The 26,358-nt window shown below is 45.2% G+C and overlaps 1 protein-coding gene and 1 long non-coding RNA gene across 2 annotated transcripts in view; one reads left to right on the top strand and one right to left on the bottom strand.

Moving 5' to 3' along the window:
• Positions 1-26,358, bottom strand: part of LOC101788322 (tigger transposable element-derived protein 1-like) — a 107,112-nt gene that overhangs the window by 5,316 nt on the left and 75,438 nt on the right. The gene's annotated exons all lie outside the window — the stretch shown is intronic.
• Positions 855-12,810, top strand: LOC134473553 (uncharacterized). Its single transcript, XR_010043861.1, has 2 exons — positions 855-7,447; positions 11,258-12,810. It is a non-coding gene; the product is annotated as an uncharacterized LOC134473553 (long non-coding RNA).

Here is a 26,358-nt window from a genome sequence, read left to right as displayed (position 1 = left end):
TAGACCTCCTTCTCCAAACAGAGAGAGGAGAGTGTCAAAGGTGATTCCTGCTTCCTGCCTTGTGAGGTTGTGCAGTTAGCAGTGCCTCTTACTAAGTGAGAAACACAAGGCGGACTTCAAATGTAGGGGACAGGAACACAATCCACTGTTAAGGTTTGTAATGCTTGCCGAGAGGCAGTGAAATGTGGATAGTAATTGGAGATACAGGCTTTGGGGACCCACATGCATCCAGCTGTCTTTATAGGTAGTCACTGGAGGCACAGGGGAGACTTTCCTAGGAGAGTAAAACAGACCAGCCCGCAGGTTTAACCCTAATTCAGCACACTATGATTTTGTAAATGATTGTATTGAAACACACCCACACCCATTCTTTTAGTAGGTACAACACAAAGTCTGCAAAGCCTCAAATAATTTACCTTGTTGCTCCTCACAGAAAAACATTCCAGTCTGTAACAAAGAAGAGTCCAGACTTGGTGATGCACACCTGTGATCCGATCAACGCAGGTGGCTGAACCAGGAAGGGCTTAAGATGAAGCCAGTCTGGGAAGTCCTGTCTCAAAATAAAAAGGGCTGGGGATATAGCTCAGCACTCACTGAGTTCATTTCCCAGTATTGCACACACAAAAAACCACAAATCATTAGCAGTTCTTGATAGGTAAGTGACGTGAGCAGGTAAAAGTCCTAGGAAGTGTGTGCTCCACCCCTGGCCTATGCTGATGCCTTTCAGGCCATGTGCCGGGGCCAGGAGGACCTGAAAACCGTACCCTCTGCCCCCCATCCCTGGGTTCTCCACAGCACAGGACGACAGTTGACAGTCAACAGACCAAACTCAAAGAAGGAGTGCCCAAAGTGCCCAGGAGGAGAGTGAAACTCTGGCACTGCTGCCAATAGCCAGAAGGAATCAGTGGTCAGAATTACTGTAGTTCAACATGGGGCAAGTGCCTAATTATCTTAACTAAAATTCAGAGTCCTCTGGTTGAGTAAAGGGCTATTACAAGATTGGTCCCTAGGATTTGTCAGTACCCAGTTGACATTTGATGCCATTGGTGTTTATGAATTGGCTACCATAGACAAAAATAATGCAGTTGCCAGCAGTTGGTTTTCTCTCTAGGCCAGTAATAGGATTACCTGAGAGATCACAAACAATGCTGAGGCTCATTCACAAAGAATGGGACACTGGGCCAAAGAATCTACAAACTCTGTCATATAAAAAGCCAAAAACATGAAAAGGCAACAAAATGCCTCAAAAAACTTGAAATTTCCCAAAAATGGTTACAGAGGGTACAAAGGGGGGAAATGTAAGTACACAGGAAATAATAAGACAGCCTGCTAATGGGAGAAAGACAGTTCTATAAGATGCTTTGACCTTTCTGAAATTCTTATAGACTTCGGGAGCTAATCTGTTAGAGTTGGTTTGGTGCATGTATGTCTGTAATTGTTATCTCTTCCTGTTGAGTAATCCTGGGATCAATCATTGAAAAGATCAGCTACAGCATGACCTTTCATCCCAGGGACACGAGGATGGCCCAGCACATGCAAATCAATAAATGAAACTCCTACATAAACAGAAGCAAGGACAAAATCACATGATCATCCCAATAGATGCAGAAGAAGCCTTTGGCAGAATTCAGCATCCATTCATGATTAAAGAAAACTGAGCAAAGTAGCTATAGAAAGCCTCTATCTCAACATGGTAAAAGCCTCTTATGACCAACCTACTGCTGACATCATATTAAATGGGAAAGAGCTGAAAGCCTTTCCTCCAAAACCAGGAATAAGCCAAAGATGTCCACTATCACCAGTCATGCAATATAGTCCTCAAAACAGAGAAGTTGGGCAAGAGAGAGAAATAAAAAGGCATGTGTATAAGAAACAATAAAGTTGAAATAACTTGCAAATGACAACATTCTTACAACACACACACACCAAAAAAAAAAAATGTCAAAAGATTCCCAGGATTCATAACTTATCAGTGTAACAGGATACAAAATAAATATTAAAATGTGAGTAGCATTCCTATACACTGATAACTCACCGAAAGAGCAGTTAGGAAGACAATACCATTCATCGGAAAAGTTAAATAGGCATTAACCTAACTAAAGTGACAGACCTCTCCAGTGAGTACATCAGACTGAAAAAGGAGATTGAGGAGGAAATCATTGGGTAGGTAGAACTAACAATCCAAATGGCTATACTTCCAAAACGCATATACAGCAATTCTAATATACAGGAGAATAACTCATTTGGTTATGCAAATGTTTTTATTTCTTCATAAAAGAAAAAAAATGAGTGGCCAAAGGATACTGAGGACCAGCAGCTAACTAGGTTAACAGAAAGCCAAGAGAAGTGAAGTAATAAAAGCTGCAGGAGGAGTGTCTCAGCTCAGGTGTTGAATGTTACTGAGATCATAAAGAACTTGAAAATAGTGGCTGGGTGTCATCGCCTGGAAAACACTGCTTTTTTTTAAGACAGGGTCTTGCAATGCAGTACACACACACACACACACACACACACACACTTGAAAATAGTGGCTGGGTGTCATCACCTGGAAAACACTGCTTTTTTTTAAGACAGGGTCTTGCAATGCAGTACACACACACACACGCACACACACGCACACACACACACACACACGCACACACACACACACCCCGCCTCAGCCTCCCAAGTGCTGAGCTTACAGGCACGCACCACTATGCCTGGCAGACTGGTACCTTTGAGACATTCCTTGAAGACAGCAGAGGCACAGGTGTGTCAGAAAACGCTCCCTCGCACAGCTGAGCCCAATGTGACTTTTATCACCAAGAAGGATCCAGGAAGAGGGCAGAGTTGAAGATAAAAGCAAAACGGGGTACTGGATGTGTGAAGGTTTGGCTGCAGAGGAAGTGGAGAGGGCGAGGATGCAAAGCGCTGCTGGCCTTGAATGGGAGGAGGTGCTTTTATGCCAGAAGCAAGGCAACCCTGGAGGCTGCAGACACACGGGTTTCCTTGAAGGCAGAGACTGGTCCCACTCCAGGGTGGTTTGCATTGATAGATGTTCATCCAGAGAAACGAGATATCGTTCTTGGGGACAAGAATATTCATCTAAAAACAACCTTCCTGATCTCCCGTACTTTTAATTGTGTAGTTTACTCCTGAGCTGTCTTTGCTTCGACATAAACCAGGGAATGTGTTGTGTAGGGATTAATTACCGCACTTCCGAGCTGTCCCGGTGAACTGGCTACCGCTTTCATTCTTACCAAGTTCCTAAATAGCCGGAAGGCTTCTCCCAGACTTCTGGTACAAGAATATGAAAAATCATATTCTTCCTCCAAAAAACATTCTTGCCCTCTCAGAAAAATTAGTAGCCATGATCCCCTAGATGCAGCCAGCTGATCCCGGTCCTGTTAGGCTTCACCTCCCAGTCACCCATCCGGCAGGCCGGCCTGGCTGCTAATGAATGAACCTTGTTAATGTCTTACCTGAGGCCTCCCCTGACCCCGCTACTGCTAACAATCTATTCCCCGAGGATCCTGGTCTTCTATGCCGTTCTTGGACTGTGATGGCTGTCCGCCTCTCCCCTGGCTTGCCACAGGCCTGCCTCTTGGGTGTTGGTGCACCCTGCTTACCCCCGCCTTTTTCCTGGCTAATGTCAGCCCATCACATTCAGCCACCAGCTGCCTGCTGCAGCCTGGGTGTCTGTGTCACTACCTCAGACCTCCAAGCACCCTACTTATCTGCTAAGTGTTCACCCAGCCACCCAAGTGAAACGCCCCACATGTTTAATCAGCTACATACTCCTGTTGTTTTACCTAGTGAAAAACATTACAATCTGTGTTTTCTCTCCAACTGCTGTCTCAGCCTCTCATCTCTTCGTGAAATAATACAAAAACTATCTAGTTTTCCAGTCTTTCATTCAGCATCCTTCCCCTCTGCTACCAGAACAGTCTACCAGGATATAATAGCATCTGTCCCCTGCATGAAGCATCCATCCCCCTCAGCCTGAAAAATGCCCAGAGCCCAGTCTGCCCTCAGGACCCAGGGCCCTTGGTGGTCTGGCCCATGCTGCACACGTAGCTCTATGCCTGGCCTTTGGCTTTCTTTGCCAGCAACACAGATCTTGCATACACACATGCGCACAGAATGCCCGAAACCCTTTGTGGGTGACAGTACCTCCTAGGAACCTTCAACAACTCACCAACTGTCATCTCCACTGCCATTCCCATGGCCTCAGTTGGTACTGAGTTCCCTTCTACGATAGCACTTCAATTCATAGGTCTGTGTCCTATATTGATTTTAGCTAAGGTATAAATAAGTTTATTTGGCTAAAGTTACCTAATATGTAGTTGTAGCTTACAAGTTAAGTCTTAATCCTCTGAGCATTTGAGTACCAGGGACCTCTGCCCATACACAATTCACAGGCACTAAAATGAGGTCGGACCACAGGCTCTGCATGCAGGTATCTTCCTGGGGAACTGCCAGGCACACATGGGAACTTAGGGCTCTTTCTAGCAAAAAGTTCTTACTTTCTCCTGACTTCTAGTGGCACATTTAAGAATTTTAAGATAATAGTCACCTTAACTTTGCTTTCTGGAGAAAGGTAAAATAATTTAATTCAACTCTCAAAGGTTCTGCAGTTTTCACTGATGTAGATACCAAAATTAGTGGCTATTGGAAATGCTTTTACTTATGGAGGAAGAATCAAGTTTAGGACATGAAATTCAGAAACCTGATCATGGGGCTGGGAATTTAGCTCAGCAGCATAAGCGCCTATCTTGCAAGTAGGCAGTCTCAAGTTCGATCCCCGGTACAGATTAAAAAAAAAAAGAAACCTGATCATACATTATGGGAAGATTAATAAGACATTAATAAGACATTAGGAAACTAATAAGAAAACTTTACAGAATTTTTTTCCTTGCTTTCAGAACGAGAAATACTGTTTCTAGAAGTATAAGCAGGCTGGGGAATTCTGTCCAACCTCCCACTGAAAACATGTTGATAGCTGACTGGTTTGCTTGCTTTCTCTTTCTCTTTCTTAAAATGGAAAATGCTAAACAAGTCAGTAGGGAATTAGCAGGTCAGAATCCAACTGAACATGGAATCCTGAGAGTTAAGTGGAAAGATGCCTTTGCTCAGGGATGTTTACTAAACCTGGGGACTAGGGGCTTCCATTTTTTCAGGATGTGATTGGACAGGCTGAACAGAAAGACCTCCCAAAAGGCTACTGTGTAGGATGGGGATGAACCAGTTGTAAGACTTTCTGCCCCTGTAGGACTGTAAGGTAAGTTACTTTAGATCTGGGCAGAGCAAGTTAAGAAAAAAATCTAAGAAGCCAGTACTACAAACTGGCCCGTGCTCTCCAAATCCACACTCCCTACACATTACACCAGCATCAAACTGTGAAGTTAAACTGGAGAGCAGAGTTCCCTAGATACCTGACTGAAGCAGCAGACAGGATGCCTCCATCACAAACCTCAAAGGAGTCCCCAGATTGTCTAAGGGATGTGAACCGCTCACAAAGTAATCACAGGACCTTCACCGTGCATGACAGTAGCTGGTAAAATGGGTTCAGATACTCAGATACTGAAAGTATTTTAATTACTTTTTTAAAAGACTTGCAAACCCCTGCAGAGAATAGAAAAATTTATAAATGATAACAGATTGGAAAAAATTAATAGGATGTAATGGAAATAAAAGAGTAACCAAGACAGATCGAAAGGGGTTATTCCAAAGGTGGTACAAAGCAAAAGCAAAACAAGGGAAAGCCTAGCACTATGAAAGGGTGGGGAGAAGATGCCAGAGAAAGGATACAGGGTATTTCAAGAGATACGGACTCAGGGTTTGCGTGGACTGATAAGAAGCAACTATCCAAAGGTCAAAGCTCAGTCATCCCAAGCAAGATGATGTAACACCTGCGTTACAGCGAAACCGCAAGTCGGGAATAATACTGTGAAGTCAGTGAAAAATAGACTTCATTCTAAAGAGTCTGCGGGTTCTCTCAACACAACGGTGGAAGCTGGAAGACAATGCAATGGCAGGAAAGGAAATAATTGCCAAATAATCCTATTCCCACTAAAATTGTCTTTCAAGAGTGAGAATAAAAAGGTGTTCAGACCCCCAAACTGAAAATCCCATCGCTGGAGAAAATTCTAAGGGCAGCAGGACGACAGCAAAAGCGGCACACAGGTGAGAGAGCAGATGTTGGCCGTGAGAAACAATAGTAACAATATCTTCAGGATTTAAATTAAACACCATGTACACAAGTGTAGTACAGTATAAACCAGAGCGGGGTAAACAGAGCTAAAAGGGCGAAGAGCCTTGAACTGAGCAGTTACAGTCATTGATGAGGTTTAAACCCACTTTCTTTTAACTACTAGAAATGAAGTATGTTACTTTCAAAATACCGGGAAAAGATGAGATGCTCCAGTGTTTTCAAAGGAAACGAATGGGAGAAAACCAGGTGAAACAAATAGCCAAAACAGATCAGTCGTAAATTCTGTACACATAACGTGAATAACTTATTCTGCAACACACAAAATTAAAAGACAAAAATGTTTATATTTATCTGCTCCCGACAAGAGTCACGTCTGAAACACAGGTAGCAGAAAAGTGGAAAGAAAATGTTCGTCGAGCAGCATTTTGCTGACAGTGGTTACCCCGAGATGTCCCTTTCGGTCCAACGACTTGTTTGCCTCGGCTTCTGACATCACTGGGCTCCAGAACAGCTTGTCAACCAAGCAGGGTGCTTGGAGGGAACAGAGCAGTCCAGCACCAGGCCGAAGCTCTATTTGCCGGGCTTTGGGGATAGTCACTGCCTCCGGCAAAGAGCTCTCCCTCTCTCTGTCCCCCTCTCTCCCTCTCCCCTCCACCTATGATGATGCACAGGAAGTCACATTAGAAATGTCAAGAGACAGCCGAGCACAAGCAGAGGTGCATTCTGAGAAATAGTGCCTCTGCTGATTATTTCCCAGATCCTGTGGCCTCCAATTTTTTACATTTTTCACATCCGTTTGCTGTTTCCTCAGGGTTCAGGTACCTTATCTCCTGTATCAGTAGGTTGAGGTGGGAAGGAGAGGATTGGATTTCCTGTGGGGTTTCCTGAACCACATTCATTTACTCCTGAAAATCTGACACACGCCAGGACAGGACAGTGGAAAGAGCCTGTGTAGTCTGGCTAAACCACCAGAGAACTGTTAAAACACCTCCCATCTCTGGCTGAGAAACACCCTCTGTGTAAACCATTTCCCAGATACAGCTGCGGACTCTGCCCCAAGTGCCTCATAAGCCCTGTCACCTCCAATCTAAGGCTGTGTTAGTGACGTTCCTCGCCTGCTGCCAGAGCACGGCCTGGCAAAAGAGGGCCAAGAACGGTTCTGTGAGGTTCAGAAGACTGCCGTCACCACAGCCTGCCAAGGAGGAGCTCGCCAGATCCCTCCGATGTGGAGCCAAGAGAGAATGGCTTGTGCGGGTGAGTTAACCGAGCCAAACACAGCCTTCCCGCAGCCTTCATGAGTAACTCAGGTTAGGCCTCTGGACAGATCTCTGTCAGTGACTTCCACGCACAAAAAAGCTCCAGGAATATACTTCTCTGTGTTGTCTAGATTAGGGAAAATGTGCAAGTACTGCTTTTATTATCAAGAATTGATGGCAAGCAGTTAAAGAAACTCACAAGTACTGGTTCATGAGTCACAGGGCAGAGTATCCAGGACTCCCTGGAGAAGGAGGCGTTTTTCCAGTTGTTGGAGGTGGCTGAGAGCTTTCTGCTATTAAAGGCCACTGGCACACTGCAAAACCAAGGGCCATAAATCTAGAAGGCCACTGAATTCAGCATGGTGTGGGTGTGTGTGTGTGTGTGTATGCGCGTGTGTGTGCGCAGAAGGAGATAAACCACTGCTCTCCCTCTAGGCTGATTTTAAAACTAAGAATCAAACAAAATAATCTATGCATGCACCTCAATCATTTTTTTAAAAAAGCGTACTTCAGGCCCATATTAAACTCAAGAAAACTTTAAATTCACATCGCCCAAAACCTCATCCGCCAGAGACTGAACCAGGACATGACCCTCATCACTGAGCTGACTCACTAAATCCCTTTTTTTATTTTTATGGGCTTTTTTTTTTCAGTTTGAGACAAGGTCTTGCTGTGTGGTGCAGGTGGCCTTGAACTTTCTATGTAGTCCATACTGGCCTCGAACTCACAATGATCATCCTGCCTCGGCCTCCCAAGTGCTGGAATTATAAGCACGCACCACCACACCTGGTTTAAATCTTGATAGGCAAGAATTTTAACTCACTGGGTAAAACTCTCTTTGGCAAGTCCTTCTCTGTTTCTGCCGCTGTGTAACATGCTCCAGAAGGACGAGAGAAACACCTGGCCTGTGGTAGAGAAGCCTATCCCCGGTTAAATGAAGTCTCACAGTCCAAAGCTCTCCTACCTCACAGCCCCTTCCATCCCATCCCAGCCACACTTCATTCGCCATCCATTTCTGCTCCACCCACTCCAGGCGCTCACTGACCAAGCCAAAAGCTGGCGCTTATTCTTGAGGCAGTAAAAAAATGATCCATGGCAACTGGTCAACCATTCAAATAGCCCTCGGTCATCTGCATCCTGTGGAGAATTTCAGACTACACTTCCATCTGTTTTTCCCAGAGAATGTCAAATTAAATCACTGCCCCTACACTTCCAAAGCCACTACAAGCAGTGGACGGCTCTGTGGGGATCTAATTGCTCCAAAGGCCTGCACTTCGGTGCAGCCAGAACCCTCCAGACAAGGTCTCGGGTCCTCCAGACCTTCCTGTGTGTCTGGTTTTGGTTTTTCCTTTTTCCCTGTGTTTCTTGCCCACACCCTCAGTAAGGAAAACATGCTACCCTCCAAGGTAGTACACACACACACACACACACACACACACACACACACACACGCTACTGAGCTCTTTACTTTTACTGACAGTGCTGCATCTGTTCTGTGGGGCTGTGTTCCAATTTATTCTATGTTGCTGTTTTGATGCTGGTTTTAGCCCACAGAACTGGCTTCTTGAATTACTAATGGTTGTAAAAACCCTGACCCACACTGACCCAGGACAGCATCCCCTACCTCGGTCTGTCACCAGGTCATAGCTCTCCAGGAAGCCCAGACTCAAGAGGACTCCTAAGCCAAAGTTAGAGGCGAGCAAACACACTGACTGCTTGCTAGCTAGGTAAAGGAAGACAGGAGAGGAAGGGAATTACCACTTTGCTTATCAACTGGGTGACAGTCCAGAGATAATCCCTTCAGCGCCTCCCTGAAGTCGAAGTCCTCCCTTCAACAACTCTGGCAGACGCCCTTCCTACCCTGCAGGTGAGAAAAAGCAAACCAGATGAGCACAGACATAAAACAGCCTGCAGCCATGCAAGGAGCAGAGGGCGCTTTCCAGCTACCGGATCACAGCCTCCTGCCCGGGAGAGAATGAGTCCTTCCTCTTCCCCTCGGCCCTGGCCTCCCGGCTGGCCCCCTTAAACACCTCACTCCAGACCTGGGTTTCTAGTCACTCCCTCCAGCAAGGCGTCTCTTTCCTTCTTAGTTTCCTTTTTCATTCTAGGCAGGCGGCAAGCCTACTGGTTGGTGCCACTCACACCCAGGGTGGGTTTTGTGTCTGCGGTAAATGCCTGCAGCCACGCCCAAGAAACATGCTGGTCACTCTCCATGTGCAGTCAGCACTTGGAGTCTGCACTCGGGGAGCAGTGCATGTAAGCCCAGGGCGGGCAGTGGATGTGCGTCTGCAGCTCCCCTGAGCTCAGCACTCTGGTGCTTGCATCGGGCTCCACAGTTCCCTTCCCTGCAGCCTCAGCTGACCCGGCCCCGGGAGACTGCCTAGCGAGAGCTTTTCCAGTTATTTTTAGTTCCTTCAGCCGAGGTCCTGCACTCTCACAGAGTGTTACAAATCAGCCAAGAGTTCTTTTGCTTACTTCAGACAAAAATCACAAAATTATCATTCCACACAACTGGCTCTGGGGAGGGCTCCCAAAGGGGAGGTGGAGACCCAACTTGTCTCCTCCACAGGGCAGGAGACAAAAAAGGGGCTTCAGGACACATCAGGGAGAGCCACAGGCAACCAGATTTCCTTGACAGGCTTAGATAGTCGGCTCGCTGTACGGACATCTGTATGCCCGTGCTAATCGAAGCACAGTTGACAATACCCACCCACAGCATGGAATCAGCCTAGGTGCCCATCGACGGATGAAGAGATAGAGAAAATGTGGTGTACACACACAGGGGAGTATTTTTCAGTAATTAAAAAGAGGAAAATATTATCATTTGCATATACATGAGTGGACCTAGAGATCATCATGCTGAGTGATAAGCCAGACTCAGAAAGGCGAGGATCACATGTTCTCCCTGATATGCAGACTCTAAAAGATCGCAGGTTTTATAGTTAGTCAAGAAAGAGAAAGGGAATAAACTGGAATGACGGGTGTAAGACTAGGTAATGGGAGGGGGGTGAATATGGTCAAAATATATTATGCATTGCACACGGAAAGCCTAAAAAATGCAGAGCTAAAGGGTGGGGGGCAAAGGGACAATAGGAAGGGAAATTATTAAAATATGTCTATATTCATGTATAAACCTGCCAGAGAGGGATCCATTAATCTGTACACTCAATGTGCACTAATTAAAAATGTAGGGGAGAAAAGAAAAACCAGACAGAGAGTTAGCTTGAATTGCGGAAAGAGGCACAGCTCTAGTAATCAGACTGAGCCCTGAACGAGAGAACAGGGCCCGCTTTTCTGGGGGAGGGGCTGGCAGCTTCCAGGGGACCATGAGCTCAGCCCCATGCTTTCTGCCGGGGATGGGGCAGCGCTGTTTTCACTGATGGGGACACCCTGGTGGCGCCTCTATCCTGGGATGACATGCATTGAGAGCAGCGAGCAGCGATAAAATACCTTCAGAAGCAGAGTTGGTGGCCAACCCACTTTCAGGGCCCCCTTCTGTCTCCCTCAGACAGAAGCTTTCTTTCTCTTGGTAGATTCTTCCAAATCAAAAAACAAAAAAAAAAAGTAGGGAGCACAGCAAGGTGCTTGCCACACCCTGTTCGTAAGGAAAGATAGAGAGAAAATGCCAATTTTCAGTGTGTCGTGGATCAAGGCCTGAGACTCTGTCTCCTGTTTTCCGGGGCCACCTGTCCTGCTTCATTTGGAGCTGGGCAGCTGGTGGCCTGCAGCTTTGGGGCAAGGGCTGAGAATGAGAAATCCTGTGGGCAGAACTTCCCAGGTGGGGAAAAAGCTCCTTCTTCCACTGCAGATGGGGAAAGAAGAGACCAAAGAAGCTAATGAGGGACCCGAGAGGTCCTTAGCCAGGGTGCAGCCACCCGGACGGTCCTGAAGAGCCAGGCTGGCCTCTTCTCCCTGACCCTGCTCCCAAACTTGGCCAAAGGCTCTCAGATATACGAGCACCACAGGACCCAGGGAAGGACTGGCTGAGGCCACCTCACCCGCCCCACGCCATGCTAAAGGGGACTGCCTGGCGGACATCAGCAAATCCCTGGCGTTGGAACACATTCCACACAGCAGCATGCTCCAAGCCATGGAACTCTCAGCTCTCAGTCAGCATGCACCCTGACCCAACCTCACTTTTAAAGCATTTTCGGTATGGATAAGTTTAAGACTATGTAGAAAAAATATGTAAATTGTAGGAGATAACTCCGGTGACTTCCCTTGAATACAAAATAATTACTGTGACTTTGATTATTTGGAGACTCATTTCCTTATACTGGTATGTAAAGAGCTGGCTATGGTATTTCCTTCTCTCTTCAGTTGGCTCTAAGCATTGCAAATAAGGCTAGCTGGGGTGCTAATGTGCAATCTCTATAGCCAACAGACAGTCCTGTTTCCTTGCATAGTGTTCTCCATACAGGATATATACAGGATATAAGACAGGAGATGTTAGAGCCAACAGCTCCAGGAACATCAAATGGGTACCTCAAGATAAGAGGCTATAACTCCCCAGGGCATAGGAGTTTGCATATCAAAAACCAAAGCAACAGCCTCCCGGAAACAATTCCATTGCTACCTTAATTAGGTTAAGTGAGTTGATCCTTCTGCATATCTTTATCTCTGCAGTTTACGAAAAGGCCATTCTTGCACCTGGCCAGCCAGCTCAAGTTATTCACTAATTCCCGCCACCCTCACTGTCACTCGTCCCTGAGCCACCCTCCTTCTTCACAAGATAATAAATTCTGGCAGAGGCCTAGGATCAAGGCCTCTGTCCGCTTGTCCTCACGAGGATTGGATTTAGGACCATGGCGAAACAATCAAGAAACTCTAGATTATATGAAAGTCTCCTGCACAAAGAAAAGAGTTCAATCAACAGAATAAACACAGTGAAAGAGGAAAAAGGGAAACAGGTGTGAAAAACACCATAAATTCAATAGCTGGAAAATACCAAGTCATTGTAAGTTACGGTTTTACTTGGATGCTGATTCCAGTAAGCTTCCAAAATTATTTGAAAATTAAAGAAATTTGCACAGTAGTTGGATACTTGCTTAGCCCAAATTGGCCTGGAACTTGCAGTGATCCTCCTGCCTCAGCTCCTCAAGTACTTGGGATTACAGGCATGCGCCACCACTCCTGGTCTAATTTTGCTTTACAATCAGGTAAAATATTTACACGATCTCGAAGTCGAATTTACCAAACAGAGTATATTCAAAGAACTGCGGCTGCTTTGCCCACCCCTCTGCTCTGTCCTCTCCTCTTCCTCCTTCTCCAGGCATCACCATGTTTCAAATATGATTGTTTATTCCTGCATTGTTATGTTGGATCATTAATACAAGCAGTGTTTATATCTTTCGGCATTCAGGAAGGCTTGCATTTGTATTTTAATCATTAATTTTATTCTGTTTACTTACTGCTTTTAGAACTTTATTTTTTTTTACTACATGTATTGGGTTCTACCATGAGTGATACCGAAATTAACCAGCAACCGATTCCTCTCCTATTTTCTTTTCCTTCAGCAACTAATATGAGTAACATCCTGTCTCAAGTTTGTACTGAAAAGACAGTGAGTGAGAGCAATCTGTGTTCTCCCCCATTTGGCAGGGAGAGTGAAACAAGGTCTGGACTCACTGTCAGTTCGAGGTGGCCATGAACTCACTATGTAGCCCAGGCTGGCCTCAGACTCTCGGAGATCCTCCTGCCTCAGCCCCCCAAGAGCTGGGATTGCAGGCATTTACCAGCACATCCGGTTTCCCCTAGTTTTTGATAATTGCACCCCCTGTCGTAACAAGCAGGCTTCACACACCACACTTACACTCCTGCCGTTGTGATCTGCTGTACTTTAGTTCTACAGATAAACTAACACTCACTCACCACGAGGCTCTGTGTCTCTACAGTCATTTCATTGGCTAAAAGACGTTCATTATTTTAGCTTGTTTTAAAATATTAGGTGACAGTTTTCATCTTTTCCAGCTTGTTTCACTATCTGAAAAATGTTATTCCCTTTCTTATTACATTTTTTCTAACAAAAATAGTATAAGAACTTTGACCGTGATCTTTTTTCTGTTGGTCACATCTAAGTAAAATACACTTTCCTTGTATTTGTTTTTCAAAGAACAGATGGCCAAAGCGCTTTTCCAGCTTCGCCATTTACAGTTCCCTCTGCCTTGCAGTTTCATGATGAGAGCGATACCCTCAATACTTTCTAAACCACAATCCTGTGCACCCCGTTTCTCCGCACTGCCTCTTCCCTTGGTCCTGGGCCCCTTCTGCTCAGTTTGACTCCCAGCACTGCTCCCTCAGCGCAGCGGGAAGGTTTAGGAGCAGGAGCACATGCAGAAGAGCTGGGGCCCAGCTCCTAAAGCCTGGCTGGTTTACTATCCAGCCCGTGGGAAAGTTTACCGAGCCGGTCCCAGCCACCCTCCCTGGAAAGATCCTTTTCCGTGGGATCTGGATGGTGCTGTCAATGTCACCTGATGATCTACAAGCAGATGATGTATTAAGGGGCAATAAGGGCAGCTTTTCCTACAATTAAAATACAGTCTTCCTACTGGGGTTGCTTAGGCATGGGGTCATCGTGCCCTTAGCCAATGGACAGAGTCTCTCTGCAGTGGGACAAAGGAGCTGGCATGATCAATGGACCCTCAGCCCTGGCTCATGCATGTCCTGCATGAGGCCAGGAGTTCATCTTTCACTTGAGCTTGCTTGAGGTGGATTCTGATACTGCAACCCTGAAAATCAGGGTGACACACCTGTGAACATGAAAATCACATACACTTTATAACCTTTGAACGATGCAGCCCTGTCTCACACGATTCCCTAGTAGGACTGTTTTATTAATCTCTAAGAAGATAGACTAAGGAAATAAAAATAGTCAGCGATGTAAGAGAATTTACTTTGCCTCTGAACAAGAGAATGTTTTCGCTAAAACATTTTTTAATCAGTTCTAAATTTTTATAAAGCAAAGCAGTTTAACGTGTGGTTGACAAGTAAAAGGAAAGGAAGCTATTGGGTTAGTGCTAATAAAGGCATTATGTTGTTACAGGTCAGGGCTGGTAGAGTTTGAGTAAAAAGAGTATAAATTACTGTGGGCATGGGGTGGAGTCAGTCAGAATCACCCATGGATTATATTAAAAAAAAAAAACAGAATTTGAATGGCCCTAAGTTGCTGCTGGCCCTAATAAATGTAAATGCTTGAGAACCACTATTCTAAAATATGTACCTTAACCTTTCAAAAGTTACATGTATTTCATATTTTGCTGACCTTCGGACATTTTTCAAAGAACAAGCCTGGGTATCCTTATTCTGCTGTTTCTAAATATACACACCGAAGCCATCACCAGGTTTGACCAAAGCTACAAAAAAAATTTTTCAACTGATAACACCTAGGGATTTGGAGAAATTGTGTAGCTCTTTTATCCCAAGGTCAGATCCAAAACAAAATGAACAATGACCCGTGTACCAGAAAGGACAGAAGCAAATGTTTCTGGTTCCCTAAAGTGATTTATAATCATATTGGAGAATCTTTATCTTAAATAAGAAAGTGATCAGAAATCTGACGCAGATAAATAGTTTAGCGTTGGCTTTAATTAGCTCCTGACGTGATTCTCTGAGTAACAGAACCACTCAGGTGTAGGAAGCTCCGAGGACGCCAGCCTGTCAGGCGCTGACCTCAGCCTAGTCTCCTTCCACATGAGGACAGCAGAAAGGGCTACCAAATGCTCTCTGAGTCCACAAGGGGACAACGAGGGGCCCAGGAGGGCCTGAAACTCATCTCGTATGCTCTGGGAAGTGCATAGACGAGCTGTGGGGACTCAACTGGATGCGGGTTCCACCGAGCAGGAGCACTCCTTGGGCCAAGTGGGAAGGACCCCCACTGTCAGTGATTTAATCTGTGGTCACCTGCACGGGGTTCTGTGGTCACCTGACTGCTGGGAGACAGAGATGGCCAGGAAGGGGCATACCCTAGCGTCTTATCTGCTCATGGCTTTTTACAAGAAAATGATTTTCTATCAATTTTTTAACAGCTCTAAAATCAAAGAGGAGCCAGTTCTTGATGGGTGAGGGAGGGAACCCAAAGCTTGGCTGTCATCCTGTGTTTTGCTTAATTTATTCCAGAACACTGCACATACTTGTCTCTGATTTGACCTCCAGTGGACTGAACTTGGCTACTTCCCCAGCACCTCTAGAATCTGGCAAAAAATCAGAACTTGCATCATAAATTAGGAAAATAATTATTTGAATAACCCTTGCTGGTTTCCCCAAACATTCAGTTCCCTACAACTTCCTAGATGCTCAGGTGACTTATACCAAAAGTTTTCACATGCATTTCCTATCTTAACCTGGTCTAGAAAGAGAACCTCCTTGGTTAGATTAGAGCAGTAACAGCCACCGTTACAAACACCATCCCATGTCCCCTCACACAGACCCTGGGGGGAATGCAGTGCACACACCGTGGTCCTCATTCTGCACACGAACAGCCTGCGATGCAAAAGCTAAGGTAGCAATGGAGGGGGCAGGCAACTTGGAAGTCTAGTCCTTGAGCTATGGCTCAATTCAAGGATGTGTACACTGATATTCAGGAAGGTTACATCACCTTCCCACATTATCCCATGTTATTCTAGGTAGTTAAAGACCCCGAGGTTGACTGGCTAAGTAACATAGGGAGCCAGAGGCACCTGTGTCTGGAGTACTAGTAGGAGTCTGACCCTGAGTTGCTGGAGGAGTTTCCAGAGCTGTTCCAAGGAGCAGAATGGCTCTGTCCTGTTCCTGAGCTCATAACAACAGAGTGGGCAATGGATTGCACCTAACAGATCTGATACCTACAGCCATTAGTAGGTGCCTCAGAAATGGAGGAAGAGTCATGCAGAAATGCCCAAGGGTGCAGTAAAAGGTTGTATGAGACTCTAATGCCAAGTGTGGTGGCACACACCTGTAACCCCGGCACTCTGGGAAGAGGAGGCAGGAGGACGGCACTTCACACTCAGACTGGGAAATCTAACAAATTAGTAAGACTGTAACGAAAAAATAAAAAGGACTGAGGAGATAGCTCAGTGCAAAAGGCCCAGATTAAACTCTCAGTGAGAGAGAGACAGACAGACAGAGACAGACAGAAACAGGGAGGTACAGAGAGACCAACCCAAGCCACACGGGGGCTTGGGAAACATCTCAGGGCCCTTCCAACCCTACGATTTCTGAGTCAGTCCCTGGCAAAGAGGAAAGGAAGAGGCTTTGAAAGCAGAAGTGGGATTCACTGAGGAAGCTGTTTACATTTTCCTCTAGAAGGTGAGTGAAGGACAAATTTTCTTTTCTGAGAGCAAATAGGGAAAGTGGAGGGAAATGGTGTAAGCTTTCATACAATCGGAGATATCGAGACCAGAGAATGACGGAGAACAAGCGAGGAGAGAAGAAGAGGATGTCTGAGTGACTTTTCTCATTACTGAGACAAAACACCTGATACCCAAACTTAAAGGGGAGAGGTTTGTTTAGCTCACAGTTTGTAGAGGTTCCGTCCATAATCAGCTGGCTCCAAGGCAGGGTGACAGGGCACAGGGGCAACACTTCAAGGCAGCAGGCAGCAAAAGCAGCCAGAATAAAAAGGGGGAAGAAGCCTCTAGGATTAAGGGTGTCAGTGCTACACATGCCCTAGGGCGGGAAGCCTGAATACAATGCGACAGAAAGCGGCTTGTTTCCCTTACTGCTTTTACTACCTTGTGGGCACCGCGAACTGTTCTCTGAGATGTTCCTCTTCCAAGCCACCCTGCCTTGGAACCAGCCAACTGTGCACTGAAACCTTTATAAACTATGAGCTAAATAAAATTTTCCTGGGCTGGGGATTTAGCTCAGCGGCATAAGTGCCTGCTTTGCAAGCAGGCAGTCATGAGTTCGATCCCTGGTACCAATAAAAAGAGAAAAAGACAAAAAAGAAAAACAAAAACTTTCCTCCTTTAACTTTGGATGTAGGGTATTTTTTCTCTGCAGTGAGAAAAGTAACTAAGACATAATGCAATGACAGGAATAAGCCAGTGCCTCTCAGAAGTAGCTCTCAATGTGAATGGTCTCAAGTCCCCAATCCAAAGACACAAATTGGCAGAATGGATCAAGAAACAAAACCTAACAATATGCAATATACAAGAAACACATTTATCCACAAAGAAATATCTGAATTAAAAATCAAATATTGGAAAATAACATTCCATGAATGGGAACCTGGAAAAACAGGAGCAGCTATCCTATTTTCACGCAAAGTTAATTTCAACTCAAAACTCATTAGAAAAGGCAAAGAAAGCATTACATAATGGTTAAAAGAACAATTCAATGGGAAGAGATAACCATTATAAACATCTACCGTATACACCAATGCTGACACATGCAACTTCATAAAGTAAACATATGGGCATTTACATGAGCATCAACACAACTATGATCTCAGTGCCTCACTGTCACAAACAGACAGATCAACTGGGCTGGAAAATCAACAGAGAAATACCTGCACTAAACATTTGAGCAAATGGACATAATAGATATCTACAGAGTGTTCCACCCAACAACAGGATGTCTTAAAAAGAAGTAGAAAGAAAGAAAGAAAAAAGGGCGAGTCTAAATAGCCTAATGACCCAACTCACAGCCCCACAAAAACAAGACCAACCTAAATCCAAATCTAGTATAAGGAAGGAAATTATAAAGATCAGAGCAAAACTCAATGAAATTGAAACTAAACAAATAAAACAATGAATCAATGAATTAAAGAGTTGATTCTTTGAAAGAATTAAAAAAAAAAAATAGACACACCCTAGCCGATCTTAGCTTCTTCTTAAAACAAGGAATGAAAATCAATGCAATTAGAAATGAAAAAGGCAAAATCACCATAGACTCAGCCAAATCTGGAGAAATATTAGTAACTACTTAGAGAATCTGTACTATAATAAACTAGAGAATTCAGAAGAAATAGATTCCTGGATACATAATGAACTACAAAGCTGAACCAAGAAGATGTAAAAAACCCTGAATAACAGTATCAGACAATGAGACTGAAAAGGTAGTTTCAAAAAACCTACATACCAACCAAGGAAAGCACAGTGGATTCATTAACAGTTCTACAAGGACTTTAGGGATGATGTGAGACCAGTACTCCTCAAGCTCTTTAATGAAATCATCAGGGAAGAACTTCCAAAGTCACTCTTGGAAGCTAGCATGACCCTGATTCCAAAACCAGAAGAAGACCTAACCAAAACAACCTCAGAATTATAGGTCTGCCTCTTCAATGAATACAGACACAAGGATCCTCAACAGAACACTGGCAAGCAGAACACAACAAATCATCCAAAAGTTCGCACATTAAGACCAAGTGGCTTCATTCCGGGAATGCCAGCATAGTTCAACACATGCAAATCCATAAGTGTAATACATCAGATAAATAGAAGCAAGGATAAAAGTCACATGAGCACCTCAACAGATTCAGAAAAAGCTTTGACAAAATCCAGCATAAAAACCTTGAAAAAATAAGTGTAGAAGGATTTTATCTCGATCTGATAAAAGCCATTTTTAACCAGCCAACAACCAATATCATATTAAATCAGGAGACATGGAAAGCCTTTCCTCTAAAGTCAGGGACAAGACAAGGCTGTCTGTTATCACCATGCAATATTCAGACTTGTATGTCTGATTTATTGTACTTAACATTATGGTCTCTTTCTCAGATGAAGACCTACAAATGGCAAATAAATACATGAAGAAATGTTCATCATCACTGGTCATTGGAGAAATGCAAATTAAAACAGCATTGAGATTTCATCGCACTCCAGAAAGAATGGCTGCCATCAAGAAATCAACAGATAACAAATGTTGGCGAGGCTGCTGGGGTGGGGGGGGGGGAATACTGCTCCACTGTTGATGGGAGTGCAGACTGGTACAGCCACTGTGGAAATCAGTGTGGAGATTCCTCAACAGACTAGGATTGGAAGTTCCATTCAATCCAGCTATTCCCCTCCTGGGTATTTTCCCAGAAAAATTGAAAAGGTCATGTCACAGTGATACATGTGCACCCATGTACATAGCAGCACAATTTGTAATAGCTAAACGTTGGAAACAACCAAAATGCCCATTGACAGCAGAATGGATGAAATGTGGTACTTCTATATAGTGGAATTTTACTCAACTACAAAAAGGATGATCTTGAAGCCTTTATAGGTAAATGGAGGCAACCGGAGACTATCTTCATAAGTGAAATAAATAAGAATCATATTTATAAATATCACATTGTCTCTCTGATGTAAAAAGTAATAAAAACTGTAGGAATAATAAGATCCAAAATGTGTAATCACTATTGTAAAAAACAAAGGGAAAGAAAGTGCTCTAAAGGATATAACTGCATGTATGTTTAAGTGTGTAAGATAGATAACCACATTACTAAGTTTCTGTTGGATCATTGAACAGAATGGTTCGCACTCTCATTATTTGTCCACTTTCTATGCTTTAATTCTGTGACTTGAACAACTATTTCTAAGATGACAATATGTAATTTCTCAACTAGTGATTTCTTAGCATTAATTTTTTTAAAATTCTGTATTATTTCTATCTTTTTCTGTTTTGCTTTTTTTCTTTAAATAAAAAAATCATGAATAAAATATGGGAATCAGTAAAAAAAAAAAAAGCATTATGGTCTCAAAGCACGTGAACTGAAATATTTCATGGTTCCTCTTACTGAGAAACTCAGAATATAAAGAACAAAATTAAAGCTAGATGATAGGAAACAGGGAGACAAATCTTTTGTAAATGGGAAGGGGCCCAAGAGATGGAAGGAAGGATGAGGCAAGGAAGGGAGAGCAGATTTTAAAAAGGAATTAAGACATTTGATATACGTGTACCAACGTATATAAATGTATATAAATGTATGGGCCATAATTTTGTTTTTGTTTGTTCATACATTATAAAAATGGTGTAACTCCCCCAGCAGGATCTGGGGCTGTCCCCTAACCAAATATATTAATATTTCTGCAGCAAAATGCTGTACTAACAAAAACTGGGATGCATAAATTACAGTATCATCCCAAATTTTTCTGCCAAAGGCTTCAGATCAGCTCAGACCCAGCTTTGCCCTCAAGCGAATCACTAAGAATCCACTTTTTCAGAGCGTTCGGTCCTGTGGCCATGGACCATCTTACCCTCCACCTTCCAGACGTGAAAACCAGCAACTTCCTAAAGCAGGCAGGGTGTCTCCCTCTGGGTGACCCCAGTGATCCCTGGTCACACTGGGATTCAGAGCTGATGGGGACAAAGAGTTTACCTGAACCAAAATTAGGATGGGCACCCAGGAAGAGACACAAATTCCAGCTGCCCGGAATCAGCCTTCTGAAGCAGTGTTGAGGGTCCTGAGCTTGCAGGGATTATGAAAACAATAGCACGGAGGTGGCCGCAAACCTGTCGCTGCAACTGCATCAGTCAATCAGAATGACACAGGACACTGACTGGTCCCTGGACATTATGCTACAGAATCCAGGTAAGGAACGCCAGGGGCAGGAAAAGTCTGCTACAAACCAGGGTTATTTATTACCTGCAGAAATTTGCCTTGCTAAGCCAGCGTGACCTCCTGTTTCCCCCAGGCTAAATAATTCTATGACCTCATTTTTGTGACATTTTTAATCCTTTCTCACGCTCAAGCCATCTAGCTCTAAAAGCTGCGGCCCTGCCACGCATGGCTACACCGCCTCTTCAAACTTGATGCTAATCAAGGGCAGCAGACCGGTTCTGGATCTGGGAAGCAGGCTGCGAGAAATGAAGAGGGCCAGCCAGGACATGGGATCGTTTTATCCAGATATCTGTCCCCTTCTCTAATGCTGTTTTTAGAGAGAGGACCTTGGACTATCAAGGACACTGAGGGTAACCCGCAGTGAGAAAGAGCTTCTGCGGACAGGAGTGCGCATGTGTACAGGGTGAGCAGGTAGATCTGTGCCAAAGGCCTTCGGTCTCTTATCTTTTAGTTCATTCATTCATTCATCAAACGCTCATTGGGGCCTGCCTTGCACACAGTGTCCTCAGGGATGGGGAAAGCCGCGGAACAAACAGCCCTATTCTCCACACTGCCCTCTGCAGACCTGCTCCTGGCTGCCCTTTGATCTTGACATCCTCATCTCCATCTCAGTGGGCATTCTCTGCTCCCCGATCTCCAGTGACCTACTGCTCATTCAGGTCTCAATTGTCTCTCCAGAGAAGAGAACCCCAACACCGACCACAGGAGACCCCCAGCCACCTGTTCCTCTGTCACCTCAACCGACATCTGTGTACAATAGCTACTGAGCACCTTTCCTGGTCTGTGTTTATTTTTGCCCTCTATTGAATGCAGCCTCATGCTGTCAAGAACCTCAGTGGCTCTGCGACCTGCTGGATCTGCAGTGTTTTAAGTGGTGCCTGGCATTTAGCACATAGCTTGCAAGCATTTATTGGGAACATTTAATTAGCAAGAAGTTGACATTCCTTTGGGGGATTACGTCCGCCTCGATCTAACTGAAAGTCCATGGTTGTAGACTAGAGAAATCGCACAAAGGTGGGTCCTGTCTGGAATAGCTTGTGCTCCAGCAGTCCCCATTCTCCCCACCTGTACCAGTGGAGCTCCTAAGCCTCAGCTAAGAATGCGCCCACCGGCTGCAGCTCAGCTCTCCCAGCTTGCTTTGCGGCATGGCTCTGGCCAGCGGACCACAGATGGATCGGCACCGCTGAGTTAACAGAAGCAGGACTTGGCCTCCTTTCCTCTACCCGGATGACATCTGGTTGGAAACCTGGAGCCGGAGATGGAAGTCTTGTGTTGAGAACAGCAGAGACGCCTGGCTGGCTTTGGGCAGTTTACGTCGTGGCGAGAGCAATCCATTTTCATCTTGTCTGACCCGTGATATTTGCATTTCTTAATCACAACCTTTGACTACTGATTTTTTTTTTTTTTTTTGTCTTTTTCAGCAGAGTATTTTTGTTCTACTTCTGTCTGAAACTACTACCCAAACACTACCTTCATATATTTTGGTTTTTTACTTTATTCTTCTTTACAAGGCAAGACCTCATCTCAAAAAAAAAAAAAAAACAAAAACAAAACAAAACAAAAAAACCAAAGTTTTTCTTTCAGCTACAACTGATTTCTTAATATAACTGCGTGATTTCCATTTCACAACGCCCTGCTATTTATCTAACCATCCAGCCCTTAGGCCATGTTTGTTTATTTATTTGTTTGCTTGTTTTGTGGCATCAGAATTTGAACCAGGGACTCCCCCCTGCTAAGCTACACCACCAGCCCTTTTTCATTTTTTATTGTGAGACGGGGTCTTGCTAAGATCCTTAACGCCTCAGAGTTGTGATCCTCTTGTCTCCGCCTCCTGAGTAGCCAGGATCACAGGGGTGCACACCATGCCTGGCTTATGCTTTTTATAATAATAAAATTATGGTAAAATATATAGAACATAAAATGTTCTATACAGTGTGATCTCATCACACTCTGTCTCCAAGACTTTCAGTAGCCCTGAAAAAAAACATAGAAATCCCCTCAAAATTTCATGTCGCCTCTTCCTAGGGGCCATCTGGCCTTACCAAGTTCCAGTCTTAGCAGCCATCCCGCAAAGCCAGCGCAGGGGCCCTGGTGTTCACGACACTGTCTTTCTTTCCTTCTGTGACCTGCTGCCTGCAGCTCAGTAGAGTCCTTGGCATGGCCACACCGCCAGGGGTGCGCCAGACGGGAAGCATGATTCTTTACTAAATGGCTTGAGGTGGATCTTATGTCTGCTGTCTGCTCCATCAATGAGCAGGAGACTGAACAGAGACACAGGAGACAGTCCTCAGACAGCCTAATTGGAATCAGTTCCAAGTTGCTTAGTCTTTTGCCTGGCGAGTTAGCAACTCTGATTTGCTCCATTCTGGAACTGCTGAGGTCCTGGGAAGCACTGGGGCAGGAAGAAGATGGTGTCAGCAGGTCCTGCCTCTCCCCACAGGGAGCCCCTGAGGAGCCAGCCAGGGAAGCAAACCTGGTCCCCGGAGAAGAGGAGAGAACCAGGCAGGGTTCCTGGCTCCTATGCAGCCTTCTCTTGGCGTCTACTGATGAGTCTCACCCCACCAAGTCCTCCTGTTCCCTCCCTGCAGGCCATCTGGTCCCTGAGACAGGGTAAGGACAGTGCTGGGGGCTGCGGAGACCTCTACATAGCAGCCAGCTGTCCTGGTTGCCCTGCTGTACCACCCAGGTCCCCCAGCAGCGCTGCCAGGGGCTGGGAAGCCTCCTGCAGGTGGCAGTGCCGTCAGCACTGTTGGGCATTGCCCTCACCTGTGGATACCACCTCGGCTGAGATGACACCCAACACTTCCCAGGAAAGCCTGCACCCAGCGTCAACACAAAAGCCACCCCAGCTCTGAACTGTCTGCAGGGGACCTGCAGACCAGCCCTCCTCCTAATCCAGTTTGGCTCATTCCCGCCCCTACAGGCACCAACCCAGCTGGCTCCCCTAAAACCCTCCTGCACACAAATTTGCCCCTCAGAGACCACTCTATGGGGAGCCAAGTGCACTGGCTCCCAGTGAAAGCAATTCATTAGTTCTGGCAGGTAAGTATTTCATGAAATGTTTACAGATGCCATGCTACGTCCACTCCATTTTTCAACTCCTATCACCTCTAATCACAAGCGTGGATTAGAAAACCTCCTGGTGCGTAAGTGCTGGAGTGGCGGCTCAGAAATCATAGCGAGTTGTCAGTTAAACACAGTACTCACAGCCAGACCTTTTCAGAAGCAAAGCCATTAGACTGCATGGGAAAAAAACTGCTAATTATCTGACCATTTTTGACCTTTTTAAATGGCAATTTCATGATTCAATATAACAGCTCATCAAAAATATTTATCAAAAATTTGTTTAATTTGGGATATGGGTGCATTCTAACACAAGTGTCTTCCTGCAGTAAATGTGCTAAGAGTCATAAAGATTTGAAAAGCAGCTTTACCTCTTTGGAATAAAGATGCTACAAGCAGAATCTGGAAACAAAGTCAAGATAAAAAACAAGAGAGCTAAAAAAACAAGACAGAGCACAGACCTGATCCCTCTGCAAGACTCACAGGACAATCTAAAGCACTTCCTGCCTCTCTGGTTTCCAGCTTCATTGTAAACTTCCAGGCCCTCTCTATTTTATACTTTCCCCCCCTTTCTATTTGTGTCAGCATCCCATCGCTATAACAAAATCCCCGAGACCATTCCTGGGAAGGGAAAAGGTTTATTTTGGCTCACAGTTTTGGAGGGTCCAGTTCATAGCTCAAGGCTCAGCTGTTTGGGGCTCAAAGCAAGGCAGCGCATAGTGGCGAGACCTTGCAGTGGGACACAACCTCTTCCGAGCTGGGAAGAAGGGAAGGAGGAAGGGACTGGGTCCCAGCATCCCCTCAAGGGCACAGCTCCATGATGGAAGGAACCTCTTATCTTCTGAAGTCCCACCCCGGGGCCAAGCCGTTGGCACTCGAGCTCTGAGCACTGGACATCCAAGCCAGAATGCCGCCCTCTCTCCCTCTCTGAGCTTCTCCTTTGCTGCTGCAGCGCTTGGTAGAGAGAAGGCCGTGGCTCCTGGAGGAGGAAAGGCGAGGAGCAGTACTGCCCTCCTACCTGTGAGGGGCTTTTCCCTGACAATGTCGGCCTCTGAGACGTCCCAGGGCTTGTCGCCCTTTTAGCCCCTGAAACAAAGCCCCAAAATTCTATGAAGAAATCATTACGACAGGGTGGCTGACTGCAGCCCTTCCAGGGGGAGAACCAGCAGTGTCTCCTGAGATCCACGCCATGTTGGAACTGAGGACGCTGTGAAAGCAAATGACCATCCTGCCTCCTAAGCAATAGTGAGCCTACTGCTACATGGCTAGAGTCAGATATCCCACTTCCCTCATCCTCCTTCTCCTCCCCCCCGCCCCCCATTAGCAAGTGGGAACCAGAAATCTGAGCATCTCCTGGGAGGTTGACCATACAAATAAGGGGGACTTCCTTCTACCATTTCTTTGAAGGCAAATATTTTTATTACTGTTTTGCTCTTTTCTGCTTAATGGTACTGCTCTATTCAATATTCTGTTTTGATAAGTTCTATATTTCATCTCATTTTAATATACGTGATTGAAAGAACAACTATTACAAAGATAACAAAATATACTGTGATACCTATTACTGTTATCCCGGTAACCTGCTGTGAAGTTCTGTACCAATTTCACTGTACAATCTTAGTTGGCTTTATTCTGACTTGTTCTGTTGTATATTTTCAAAAGGAAAAAAAAAAAAAGAAATCACTAGGCCCACTTCTCCAAAAGCTGCTTTGTCCCTACCAGCACGACTGCTGGAAGAGGCTCTGGGTTTAGCCTCGGCCTGCTGTTGGAGCAGTGCGTAGATGGTATCGATTCAATAGTACAAGCACTGAGAACTTTCATGTTCACTTGTTCAATTTCAAAAATCTGGTAGCTGGGTGTAGAGCACGTTAAGTTCCTAAGTCAGGCGTGATGGTGCCTGCCTGTGACCCCCTGAGAGGCTGAGGCAGGAGGATCCCAAGTTCAAGGCCTCTCTGGGCAACTTAGTGAGAAGCTATCTCAAAATAAATTAAAAATGAAATAAGACAAAATAAAATAAATCTATAAACAAATGAGTGAGTGGCTGACTGTGCAGCATAGTGTGAAAGCCCAGGTTCAGTCCTCAGTCCTGGAGAACAAAGTCCCTCCAGTGTGGGTTCTCACCACCAATCTCACCCCGCACAGGGTAACCACAGGGCAGAAGGTGCCTCGGTGCTCGGGACCCCCCACTACCACCTCCCGGCCTGTGCTGGCAGGGCAGCGGGAGGCTGGGGCGAGCTGGGCCAGGAGAGAAAACCTGAGGCCGTACCAGCCTTGTCCTAGAGAAACGAAAACACTTCCTGGCAAGGTAGTTTAGTAAAATA

Source organism: Cavia porcellus, unplaced genomic scaffold, assembly GCF_034190915.1.
Source record: "Cavia porcellus strain 051 isolate PalLab524CR breed Dunkin Hartley unplaced genomic scaffold, mCavPor4.1 scaffold_2, whole genome shotgun sequence".
Lineage (NCBI taxonomy): Eukaryota > Metazoa > Chordata > Mammalia > Rodentia > Caviidae > Cavia > Cavia porcellus.
The sequence above is the reverse complement of the archived record's forward strand: the minus strand, read 5'-3'. Positions and strand labels throughout refer to the sequence as shown.